Raw genomic sequence first — 13,599 nt, 5'->3', positions numbered from 1 at the left:
ATGCTGATCAAGCATTGGGGTTCTGTCTCCCCGCCCTCGATAAGTGAGTGGTGTTCATATCTCCAGCAAATTAGAATTTATAAGGATATTGAAAGAAGGAAAAAGGAAAAAAATGGAGGGTGGCACGCAAGACTACCTAGCTATACTTAATGTTGTTAATAGTCTATAGCTGATGGATTGGAGTGGACGGCAGCCAATAGGGGGGGGGGGGGGAGGGAAGGGAGAAGGTCATAATTGTTTCCAATATTATGTTAGGCGTGAACCTATACTGATCTGTATAACCTAGTTATAATGATGCTTATAAATGTCATATTATGTACTTTGATTCGATCAATATCGGATCATGTATTAATTTGTGAATTCTAAAATAAAAAAATAAATATTTATTGAAAAAAGATATGGGTACTAGATATCTGGAGATGGGTCGTTGATCCAGAGATTTATTCTCCGTGCGATATTTGGAGAAGAAGGTTTTCATTTAATATGGGGCAATTAACATCAGCTTCACAGTTTTTTCAGCCTCATCGACTATATAACTATGTAATAAAGATTTTAGAACAATTACACTAGATTTTACATTTCCTAACTAGATAGGCAATGTAAGGGTGGAGCTTTACTTTTTTACTGGAACAGAATGGACAGTATAATTTTTTAATTCTGTGCTATCTCTAGCCTGCAGAGGGCAGCAGCAAGTCATGTTACTAACAAAAAAAAACAATAAAGGCCAAAGATGATGAAGGAGAGAAAGTGATATATGTATATACATATTTTTTCAAAAGACTCTATAGCTACACACTAGATATGAAATCTGACACGTTTCATCAAAAGTCACTCTGGTATTTCAATATCATAGCTCTTGCACATTCCCTTTGGCATATATGGTTTACTTCAGTCATACGTGTTCTTTATGCTGGACAGAGATTTTGTTAATGTATGTGCAGGTTTCCTATGCAGTTTTGGAAGCCAAAATCGGGAGTGGATCAAAAAAGGAGAGAAAGTATAAGGGACAGTGCACAGCCCGGAGCACAGGTCCCAGACAATACAGAAACTGCAGTAATCTGCTACATTATTCCCCAAACCAGGCCAGTAAAAGCTGTGTTTTAGTTGACTTTTTCATTTTACTTATCCCTAGGTGACCAGCTAGTGGTATATCATGGACAACCCGTAGGAGTTGTTCCCTGAACTGCCCAGGCACCACTAGGTGCCTGTCTTTGAATACATCCTGCTGGGGGCCAGTGGGAATACTTTGTCTATACAGCCTCCTCTGGTCACAGGTTTTATTTGTCCCTATCCTCAGGGGTCTGATCAGCCATCTCCCACAGCTTCTGCAGACTATCATATGTAATGCAGTCTAAAAACAAGCGACGTTCCGCATCTATGTTCTCTGATAACAACACATTCTGACTAATTTCTGCTGCTAGCTGTGGGCTTACAGCTTTCCCCCTTTTTCGGTAGCAGACAAAGTAGGGGGCCCAGAACACAGACAAAGTGGGGGGGGGGGGGGGGGTGTATAGACGTGACAGGAATTTCATGCATCTTTATGATGTTCCCTGCTACAAAATTTCCAGACAATTGCTTTGAGAACTTGTAGCACTCTGGTGTGCTTGGAATAGGGTGCCCACCCTATTAGTATAAAGTAGAAGAAACTCCAGCACAAAACTTATGTAGAACAATTGGTATTTATTGATAGATGGCTGTCTAAATTGTGACATTTTGGCCGACAAGGCCTTTGTCAGACTACAGCAAAACAACAGAAAATAAAATAATATCATAAATCTGCTAAAGGAAGCCTGAGGACGTACATATGGTATACAGAGTCATGACGCTAGAAAACTATCACATTCTGCACAGAGTTATCACATTTCATAGTATGGATGGTTTCAATATCACCATATACTACCGCCATCGGCTCACCAAGTACGCCAGAGTCCTTCACAATGTCTGCGGAAATAAACTAAATGTCCGAGATCAGTTCCTAGTAACACATTAATGGGAATTTTGTCCGTCACCCCCATTTCCATGATCCCTCTTCCTGCCCCCTAATCCAGATAAACTCGTGCCATGGGTAAGGCAGGGGTTAGACCTCATACTCCAGAAACAGTTAGAGTTTTACAAGGGGTGAGGTCCTCTGAATTGACAAGCTCTGTGTGCACAAGTGTCATCTTGGCACCAGTGTCCCTCTATCCCATGGTGACCGTATTGCACACAGTGACCACTTGTAAATTGTCAGAAGATGCCCCTTTCCTCTCACCCATAAACAAAACTGCTGAGGATGAAGTAGATGGTTTGGGCAAAGGGGTGGTTTTCCTCTTCTCTGTGCAAGCAGTGCTGATATGCCCCAATTGGTTGCACACAAAACACCCGCGGTTATCAACGGCAGGCCTGGGAATTGGGCAGAGGGAAAACCTCCTGGAGATCTGCGAGTAGGGGCAAAGGCATTAAAAGGGGGCTTTCCCCCTTATCAACCTGGAACAGCAGGCTTCTGTGCCTCTGGCACTCGATTGGCAGCATAAACATCTGCTATGTGGGCAGCTTTATCCAGGTTCTTGGGCTCCCTGGACTGAATAAACTGTCTCACTTTCATAGGACAGGTGTGGAGGAACTGATCCATGAGCATCAGATCCTCCAAGTCTTCAAAAGCAGTGGTAATCCCATTGTCCACTGCCTGAAGTGGTTCCTTAGTCCAGCCAGGTCTGAGTAATTGTCAGTACCCGTGGGCTTCAAAGTCCTAAACCATTTTCAGTATACCTCTGGGCTTAGGTTAAATCATTGGATTAAGGCCTCATAATCTTGATCCGCAGTTGCAGGCAAGTCTGCATACACCTCCAGTGTGTTGCCTTTCAGTCCTGGAGTCAGATACTTAGTCCATTCTGTGGGCAGTTGGAATTGCCTGCAAAACTTTTCAAAACTTTTGAGGAAGACATCCAGATCACCACCTTTCTCCATGACAGGGAAACAATCTAGACGGTGTGTTAGGGATACAGTGTCCGTGGCTTCAAACTGGGGTGACAATGTACCACTTTGCAGGTTCATTTGTGTCAACCTTAGCTGGTACTCCCGCTCTGCTTGGCGTTCTGCAAACTCTTGATCTGCATCGTGTTCTGCAAACTCTCGCTCTACTTGGTGTTGGGCAGGTTCTCGCTCTGCTTGGTTCTCTTGCAACAACAACTACAACCTCATATTAGGATCACAGGCGCCCATCTGCTAGAGAATTAGAGGACGTGAAGATTCCATACCGCTTTGAGCACTGGTACTGTCGTGCCCAGCCAGTTCCTGAATAGGATCTTCTGTCCGTTCCTCTGATGCTGAAGATCCCTGTTCTGGTTCCACAGAATCGTGGGACTGTGCATCATATACCAACAATGTTTGAATCAGCTCCAATTTAGTTTGGTTTCTAGCATCCACCCCTCTCTACTCACAGAGCAGCAGCAGTTCAGCTTTCGTCTTGTTCTTATACACATCGGCCATTCTAGCAGCGGTTTTCTCGAATAAAAGATAAAAAAGAAAAACAAGAAGGTAAGGGGAACTGTTTTTCACGTATGTAAGTTAACTGACAAATAGTATGGATTGAGTCCTTCCTTGTGAACTGTTGTATCCTTCGCAGCCCTTAAATGTAAGGGTTAATTTCTGAAACCAATGTCTTTAACAGTGTCAAAAACAATAACGCTGTCCGACTGCTACCACCACCTACACTTATCTAGGCAATAGGGGCCTATATTTCCAGACTTTCTCAGTATCAATTAGTCACAATAAAACAGGTTATCTCATTGAGGCATAAAATACCCTGAATCAATATGAGTAAGGTTTTTGCCTTCAGAGGAGAATGTTCTGCAAGTCTACAATGAAGGGACTTAAAAATATTTCAAATTTAATACACAATATTGCAGTGTGATACAAAAAATTGTCAGATAAATAAAAAAATATATATACATACAGTTACAATGCATTCAACAGTTATGAAAATAAAAGGGATAAAATAACAGAATAAAAGCTTCATCTTCCCTGCTCTGTCCCCTCACTAGTCTACTGAATTATTTACAAAATTATTTTGTAAAATATTTGCATTGGCTCTCTAAACATGTAGAAGTGCTGGCAGCGTCCCTTTATATTTCATTATGCTGTATATGTTACAATCTGTACAATGTTAACTTGTGGTTTTATATCATGTTATTCAGTCCTTAAACTGGGATGCCATTATTAAAGAGATACCACAATGAAAGGAATGCATTTAAAGACTCTCAGATGTTAAAATGTCAACTCTTAATCACCCTTGTTTTCTAGCAGTCACTGGCGTCAGAAATGGTGCAGACTTTTGCTGTTTAAGAGTTGGAAAACTAACGGAATTTAAAAAATGAATGACAAATCTTATTACAGGAAAATTACTTTTTCTTTAGTTTTATTTTTACTTTTTACAAGTGGAATATTCCAACAAGGCCGAAATTTCCATTTTATGGATGTACGATGGTAAAATTTATTTACTACAAATAATTATCCTTGCAAAGCTGCCAAAAAATATATTAAGGAGTATTAAAGGAATTTTATGAGACTTTTATACTGATGACCTATCTGGATAGGTCATCAGTATCTGATCAGTGGGAGTCCGACACCTGGGACCAGTGCCGATCAGCTGTTTGAGAAGGCACTGGTGCTATATTGCACTTCAATGGTGCTGAGCTGCACCAAGGTCATGTGACCAAAGAACGTGATATCACATGACGGAAGTTGCGAGAAGGCCGCAGTACTACTGTGAGTGCCGATGCCTTTTCAACAGCTGATCGGCGGGGGTCCCCGGAGTCAGACCCCCACTGATCAGATACTGAAGACCAGAGCTACATGTATCACATGAAACAATATTTCCTTTTCCAAACAAATCCCCACAAACCTGATATTAAAATCCCATATAAATAATCACAGCACATTAATTACCAACAATAGTGTAACACATGGTTATAAGTCACCATGGGGTTGGTGTGCACAGCACAATGCGCTTTCATATCCTCTGCACTAGAATGAACATAAACACTAGAAATCAAGTATATTCACTATTCAAGCTTTCATTATACACTCACCTAAAGAATTATTAGGAACACCATACTAATACGGTGTTGGACCCCACCCATAAATGCATTGAAGCAACTGCCATGTGATTGGTTGACTAGATAATTGCATTCATGAGAAATAGAACAGGTGTTCCTAATAATTCTTTAGGTGAGTGTATATATCAGCAGTCACACAGATAATAGTACAGGTATTGGAGCCTGTTTTTGTACCTACCAGAAATAAATGGACACTCAGCGTCTGACACTGGTTCTACGCAAGTTTAGTGTCGGCTTCATCAGGAGCCACTGTAGGCTCGAAGGAAGCCAGCAGCGATGGCGGTGTCTGCTGATACACCCCACATCTGCTCACCAGATACAATTTGAGAAAGATTTTGTTGCACTGAAATGTCATTTACATTATCTGGATTTTCAATATAACAGACTGCCGGATGGAAATGCATTAAATACACTGAGCAAAATTATAAACGCAACACATTCGGTTTTGCTCCCATTTTGCATGAGCTGAATTCAAAGATCTGAAACATTTTCTACATACACAAAAGACCCATTACTCTCAAATACTGTTCACAAATCTGTCTAAATCTGTGTTAGTGAGCACTTCTCCTTTGCCGAGATAATCTATCCCACCTCACAGGTGTGGCATATCAAGGTGCTGATTAGACAGGATTAATATTGCACAGGTGTGCCATAGACTTCCCACAATAAAAGTCCACTCTGAAATGTGCAGTTTGATCACACAGCACAATGCCACAGATATCGCAACGTTTGAGGGAGTGCAATTGGCATGCTTACTGCAGGAATGTCTACAAGACTGTTTTTGGAGCTGCGGGTATACACTGTGGGTAAATGTATCTCCTGTTTACCCTTCCAGTTCTTAGCATAGTGTACTTTTATCAAATACTATTTTCAACTGTTGTTGCAATCATTAAGATCTGGCAGCTACATAATTAAGTACCATAATGTAATGGGCTTTAAAAATCTAACAACTAAGGTATCACATAACAAATAGACCAACTCACCCTTGAAATACCCTGATGCTCCATTGCTGATGATCTCATGCCCCCATAATCACTATCTGGTCACAATGACAATGATTACCTCCATCTGTCACATGTTGGTATGGCATATTATCAGTAAATATTAAAAGAAGACCATGGGACTGCTACAAATGGAGAGGCAAAGGATTTACCACCATCCATAATATGATCTTGTATGTGAGAGCTCAGGATCATTTACATCATGGACAGAATTCAGCTTTAATCAATTAAGAAGCAATGACAAATGCACTCAATAGGGTCTCTGATGCATTTTGATGAAATCTCCCAAAGCATACCCTGTTTCACAAACAACTATTTCTATATGCCACTCCATCCATACCACTCTCTCCGTCTACCTTCTTCTTTCTCTCTCTCGATCAATCGATTCTACCAAAACAAATCACAAAAAAAGCTATAATGGCCAGTTTGCAAAGTGGTAGGCTACAAATTGTGACAATGGCACCACCTGCGATCATAGGAAGTATTATACGCCTAGAAAGAGAGGTCTTCATTATTTCTGTACTGATGTGAAACTTGGTAGACTTCTGTGAGAAAAGGAAAATCGGATCTATTGGATTTAATCCTGGGCAGTTGTAATTCATTGTTCTACCAGGAAATGTAAAACGAATAGTGATGAGCAGCATAGGCAATATTTGTTTTTGTGATATTTCGCAAATTTTCGGCCTAATATTCGTCATAAATTAGCAAATTCTAGAATTCGTGATCTCCAGTCATTATTTTCTTGATTGCTAAAATCGGCAATGTAATATGCGCATATTGCGCACGCAATACAGGTGTGGGTCACTTTTGCTATATTTTTCAAGCTGCTAGAAGTTTCCTGAGACTGGAGAAAATGGTTGGCAGCAACTTTCGGGACTGTGAGGAAGAACTCCTGATCACTGTAATTTTACATTACAGCACTGTTTTTGATTACATTTTGCACGCATGGCAGAACAATAGCTTTATATGCAGATAGAGTGCTCCAATATATTAGCGATTGCGCAAATCGGCACTAATGATGTGCATATTCTTTGGCGCAATACATGCAACTTCACATTTTATCAGGTTTGAGTAGATATTACTGCACTAAGTATTGTTGTGACATCACAGCAGGGCCGGCGCTGCCGTAAGGCAGACCAAGCGGCTGGCTTGGGGGAGGGCGAAAAAATGAACCTTTTTTTAAAATCACTTACTTGTGAGTTGCGCCAAAGCGCCGCCGGCCGCCCGCCCCAGCCTGCGGGCTGTGGCTCGCAGCACGGCAACACGGTCATGGGGTCAGGCCAGGGGGGTGGGACTGGGGAGTGGCGGGCAGCAGCAGGGACTGGAGCTGACTCTGTCTGTGAGTCTGACTCACACACAGTCAGATTGCCATAGCAAAAGGACAGGTGGGTAGGTGATGAGCGCACTAGCGCCAGAGTGCACGGCATAAATGTGTTTTAAAAAAATTATTACACAAACAACAATCATAAACGGAGGGGGGGGATGGTGACGTGACATGATGGGAGGGGGGACAATGTACGTAGTCTGTGACATGCGGATGAGGTCCGGGCTGGCCGGGGGGGGGCTGAAATGTGACACAATAGGGGGTAATGATGTGATCATGATGTGACACAAAGGGGGTGATGTGACATGGTTTGGAGGGGGAGAAATGTGAAATTAAGGGGGTGAAATGTGACAAGGAGGGGGAAAAATGTGACATGGAGGGCTGATCTGACATAGGTGATTTGACATCAAGGGGGAGAAATGTGACATTGAGGGGGTGAAATGTGACATGGGAGTGATGTGACAGAGGGGATTATGTAAAATGGAGGGGGAGAAATGTGACATGGGGGCATGATGACTGACATGGGGGCTGATGGCTGACATGGGGGGCTAATGGCTGACATGGGGGCTAATGGCTGACACGGGGGGCTAATGGCTGACACGGGGGGCTAATGGATGACATGGGGGGCTAATGGCTAACATGGGGGGCTAATGGCTAACATGGGGGCATGATGGCTGACATGGGGGCATGATGGCTGACATGGGGGCATGATGGCTGACATGGGGGGCTAATGGCTGACATGGGGGGCTAATGGCTAACATGGGGGGCTAATGGCTAACATGGGGGCATGATGGCTGACATGGGGGGCTGATAGATGGGGGCTGATGTCTGACATGGGGGTCTGATTAGCATTGGGGGTCTGATTGCTGGTCTGACCTGAGGTGTAATGGAAAATATTTTTTTCTTATTATCCTCCTCTAAAACCTAGGTGCGTCTTAGAGGGCAAAAAATACGGTCCTCAAACCAGCGATTCTCTGAAGCAGAGAGAAGATACCAGGACCACACAGAGGAGAAGCCAGCTGCTGCAGACGGGACCAGGGCCAGGTGAGCTGCGAGGGGGGGCGCCAAAATGTAGCTTCGCTTGTGTTGGCAAAAATCCTTCAACCGGCCCTGCATCACAGCACTATGTCTGTAGCATGTATGTATGGACAGCATAGAAATAACTCTCACATGCACATTGCACATCCATTTTCCTACAATGACGATATCCCACTAACTATCTGTATTATATATATATGAGCTAACTATCTAATGTAATTGAATAATGATCCAGATGACTCAGCAAAGCACAGAGCACAGCAATGTCACTGCTCTCTCTCTCAGAACTGCAAAAAACAGCTGAAAATGGCTGCTGGGGAGGTTCTTATATAGTAAGGGGTAGGCAACTTTCCTATTGGTTGCTAGGGATGTTGCTAAGCTCAGACAAAGACATTGCAGCCTTCTCATTGGCCCACAAGCAAGAAGCAGTGAGGGTACTGATGAAAAAAAAAATCTAGAATATTCGTGATTACGAAGATATCACGCTATATTCTAGAGCTTTACGAATTCTCGAAGTGGCGATATTCGCAATAAAATTTCCCGATTAGAATATTCGCGATCAACATTAAAAACAAACTCTTGACCCCCTTAGACCACCATGGACTAACATTTTTACTGCCCTAAACCACAAGGGATTTTAGAACTGAGAGAAAAAACTGTTTAAAGAGGGAAAGAGACTTATCCTGTTGACCAAGACTTGACTCTATAAAACCATCGCTGCATGACAAGCTAATTCAAGCAATAACTACAGTCCTAAGCGCATCTGTGGTGGATTAATGGTTTATATTGGATACAATGCATGGGCCAAGCTGAATATTTTATTCAATACTTAAATTCCAATTTGCAGAGAAGAACAATTCACAATTCCAAGTGTTCTGTGAATTATAAAATAGCAGCACACTCTCACAAGATCAGAGAACAGCCAAGATATTTTTATCCCACAACACAGCACACATAGGGCTCATTAATAAATGGAACATGGCAACCCACGACCCCTCTGAGCAGTCCTCCCCCACTAAATGACATGTTGTTATGTCTAATCCACTCATTTCTTTGATCTCAATGGAAAAGTAACTGATGAAGAGCAAAAATAAAAAAATTGAAATATTTCTGAACAAGCATCAAATATCTTTATCTGATGGAACAGACTTTTTATGAAAATCTGTGGAAAACAAATGTCTTTTTATTGCTCTGAACTGAACAAGTGTAGACTCCTTGTACAGATGGTAGCGCTAGCACTGTACAAGATGTGTTACACAAATGATAGACTCACAAGTTGGAGAACTTTAATGTTTGTAGCTTTCTACCGGCATCCTGGGGAATATGACTTCCTCATTGTGCCCGGTAATGAAATGGCTGCCATGTTGTGATTTGAAGAAGGTGTGTTACTCATTTTAATGCTCTGGATTTTCATGAGAGACTTGGAGGACAATTCACTTTAAACCTGTAAACATAGCTTGGTGTCTAAGCAAGATTGGAGAATGGCACACACCATGAATGTTACTAATATACTATGTATATACCTAACATCTTTAAAACACTGCTGACTGCAGATTGCCATTAGAGGTGAGTGAATTTTGAAAAAATTTGATTCGCCGGTTCGCCGAATTTTTGGGGAAAAATTAGGTTAGATCCGAATAAATTGGTGGTGAATTACTTTACAAAAACAGCTATTTCCTGGCTGCAGAGAGCCTTTATAGTGGTGTAGAACACTGTGCCTTGCAGTAACACGCATAGGGAGACTGCTTTGCTAGTGAAATAATACTGTGAGTCCGTATGACATGCAGATGACAGGCGTCGCTCTTAGAATCACTGCACACTTCACTTATTTGGGCAATCACAGGGCCAAAACTGACCAAATAACTTAAGTGTGAACTCAGCCTTACAGGTCAATGTTAGCATCAAGAAGAAGCATACTCCTTTTACACTGTCGGCAGCTGATTCCACATAGATGTCTACAGAACCTGTTCTATTAAATGCTTATACAAGTAGAGCCCCCCCTTCGACAGAGTGGAGAGGGTGTCAGCAGTAAGTTTGTGTTGACGTCACTGATTATTTTGCCCTTCCTCTGATCCATTAGAACAATAACCCCCAAAAAACGGATCCTGTCTGTGGAGCATCCTCCTTCACTCGGTCAGCATTTGGTCAGTCATCCATCAGTATTGCTAAAGCCCCAAAAAAAAGGAGTGGATCCAAAACAGAGATGACACGTGAATGGAATATTTGCATGTCTTCTGTGTTTTGTACCCACTCCTGCTTTTGGCTACCAAATCATAAGCCAATTCTGATGGGACCATACAGGCCTTACAGCTACTACACAGACAGGATCCGTTGTGCGTCTCATTTTTCCTTCCTTCTGACAGATCATAAGAAAGGTCAAATAAATGATGATGTTAGGCAGACCGAAAGGCAAAATAGTGGCCCAGTCATGAAGTGGGGAGGGTAATAACAGCATGAGAAGTCTACAGAGTGGACCTATGACATAGTGGTGAGGTGGAAGCAGCATGAGGAGACCACAGAGTGGCCCAATGACAGGGTCTGGAGGTGGTAGCAGTATGAGGAGGCCACCGAGTGGCACAATGACACAGTCTGGAGTTGGCAGCATGAGGAAAAGGCCACAGAGTCTTGAGGTGGCCGCATTATGAGGAGGACACCGAGTGGCACAATGACAGAGTCTGGAGTTGTCAGCAGTATGAGGAGGTCACCAAGTGGCAAAATGACAGAGTGTGGAGTTGGCAGCATCAGGAGAAGGCCTCCGAGTGGCACAATGACAGTCTGGAGTTGGCAGCAGTATGAGGAAGCCTCCGAGTGGCACAATGACAGAGTCTGGAGTTGGCAGCAGTATGAGGAGGCCACCGAGTGGCATAATGACAGAGTCTGGAGGTGACAGCAGTATGAGGAGGCCAACGAGTGGCACGATGACAGTCTGGAGTTGGCAGCAGTATGAGGAGGCCACCGAGTGGCACAATGACAGAGTCTAGAGTTGGCAGCAGTATGAGGAGGCCACCGAGTTGCACAATGACGCAGTCTGGAGTTGGTAGCATCAGGAGGAGGCCACCGAGTGGCACAATGACAGAATCTGGAGGTGACAGCAGTATGAGGAGGCCACCGAGTGGCACAATGACACAGTCTGGAGTTGGCAGCATCAGGAGAAGGCCACAGAGTGGCACAATGACAGAGTATGGAGTTGGCAGCAGTATGAGGAGGCCACCGAGTGGCACAATGACAGTCTGGAGTTGGCAGCAGTATGAGGAGGCCACCGAGTTGCACAATGATGCAGTCTGGAGGTGGCGGCAGCAGCAGCATCAGGAGAAGGCCACCGAGTGGCACAATGACACAGTCTGGAGTTGGCAGCATCAGGAGAAGGCCACCGAGTGGCACAATAACCCAGTCTGGAGTTGGAAGCATCAGGAGAAGGCCACCGAGTGGCACAATATCAGAGTCTGGAGTTGGCAGCAGTATTAGGAGGCCACCGAGTGGCACAATGACAGAGTCTGGAGGTGGCAGCAGCAGCATCAGGAAAAGGCCACAGAGTTGCACAATTACAGAGTCTGGAGGTAGCGACAGTCGCAGCATCAGGAGGATACCACACAGTGGCAAGGTGACATAGTGTGGATATGGCAGCAGCAGCATCAGGATACCACAAAGTGGCAAGGTGACATAGTGTGTAGATGGCAGCAGCAGCATCGGGGATACCACAGAGTGGCCAGGTGACATAGTGTGGATATGGCAGCAGCAGCATCAGGATACCACAGAGTGGGAAGTTGACATAGTGTGGATATGGCAGCAGCAGCATCAGGATACCACAAAGTGGCAAGGTGACATAGTGTGTAGATGGCAGCAGCAGCATCGGGGATACCACAGAGTGGCAAGGTGACATAGTGTGGATATGGCAGCAGCAGCATCAGGATACCACAGAGTGGCAAGGTGACATAGTGTGGAGATGGCAGCAGCAGCAGGATACCACAGAGTGTAAAGGTGACATAGTGTGGATATGGCAGCAGCAGCAGCAGCAGCATGAGGATACCACAGAGTGTGAAGGTGACATAGTGTGGAGATCGAGGCAGCATCAGGAGACCACAAAGTGACCCTGTGACAGGGTGGGGCGGTGGGTGGCAATACAAGTACCCGCTGACCAAAGGTGGATGAAAAAAGGAGCACTTGGCATCAGATGTGTGGCATCAGGCGGGGGGCAGCCTCAGAGTAGTAGCTGAGGCAGGTAACCAGAAGAAACCAGTCTCTTTTTTCAAGGTTTGAGTGAGGTGGCATGGATGATCTAATCAGATGCGTCAGGCATTGGTGGGTGGAAATCCTGGCTGATCCACACCTGATTCATCTTGACAAATGTCAGTCTCTTCACATTTTTGGCAGGCGAGTTCTCCTTGGAGCAACTATGGCTTCCGCCGCACTAAACACCCGCTCTGATGCCACACTACTGGCCGGGCAAGACAGCTTTTCCAGGGAAAACTCTGCTAGTTGTGGCCAAAAATCCAGTTTGGCTGCCCAGTAGTCCAGCGGATCTTCAATGTTGGTTGGCAAGGTGCTGTCCAAGTATGCCACCACCTGCTGGTTCAGGTCCTACTCCAGGTCTACCTGCTGCTGCTGGTGAGTAGTTTCTTCACTATGCGGGTGAAGAAAGCTACTCATCAGCGACTGTAGACTCAGGCTGCTGCTGATGGATCTGGTACTGCTCCTGCCAGCCCATCCCTCCCCAGCAGCCATGGCAGTGGAACGTGAGCACAGAGGGCCCCCCCGGTAAGACCTGTGAGATAATGGACGATGGTGTAGATAGGCAGCGGCCAACTGACTACATAGGATGTCTCTGTAGTAGTTCAGTTTGTCCTCCCTCTCGGTGGGTGTAAAAAAGGCCCCCATTCTGGACCGGTAGCGAGGGTACAACAAGGTGGAGAGCCAGCAGTCACCCCTCTGCCAAATGGTGACAATTCGGCTTTCACTATGCAAGCATGTGAGCATGCATCGGGACATTTGTGCAAGTGACTCGGAGGGCCTCCCTGCCTCCATCTCCACTGCATACTGCCCGGGGTGTCTGGGTCCTCTGTCTCGTCTTCCACATCGCCCTTTTGCTCCTCTGGCTGCTCCTGCTCCTCCTCTCCTGTCACCCATTTCGCTACACATTGCC

The sequence above is a fragment of the Bufo bufo genome, chromosome 5, assembly GCF_905171765.1.
Source record: "Bufo bufo chromosome 5, aBufBuf1.1, whole genome shotgun sequence".
Taxonomy (NCBI): Eukaryota; Metazoa; Chordata; class Amphibia; order Anura; family Bufonidae; genus Bufo; species Bufo bufo.
Note: the sequence above shows the minus strand (reverse complement) of the source record.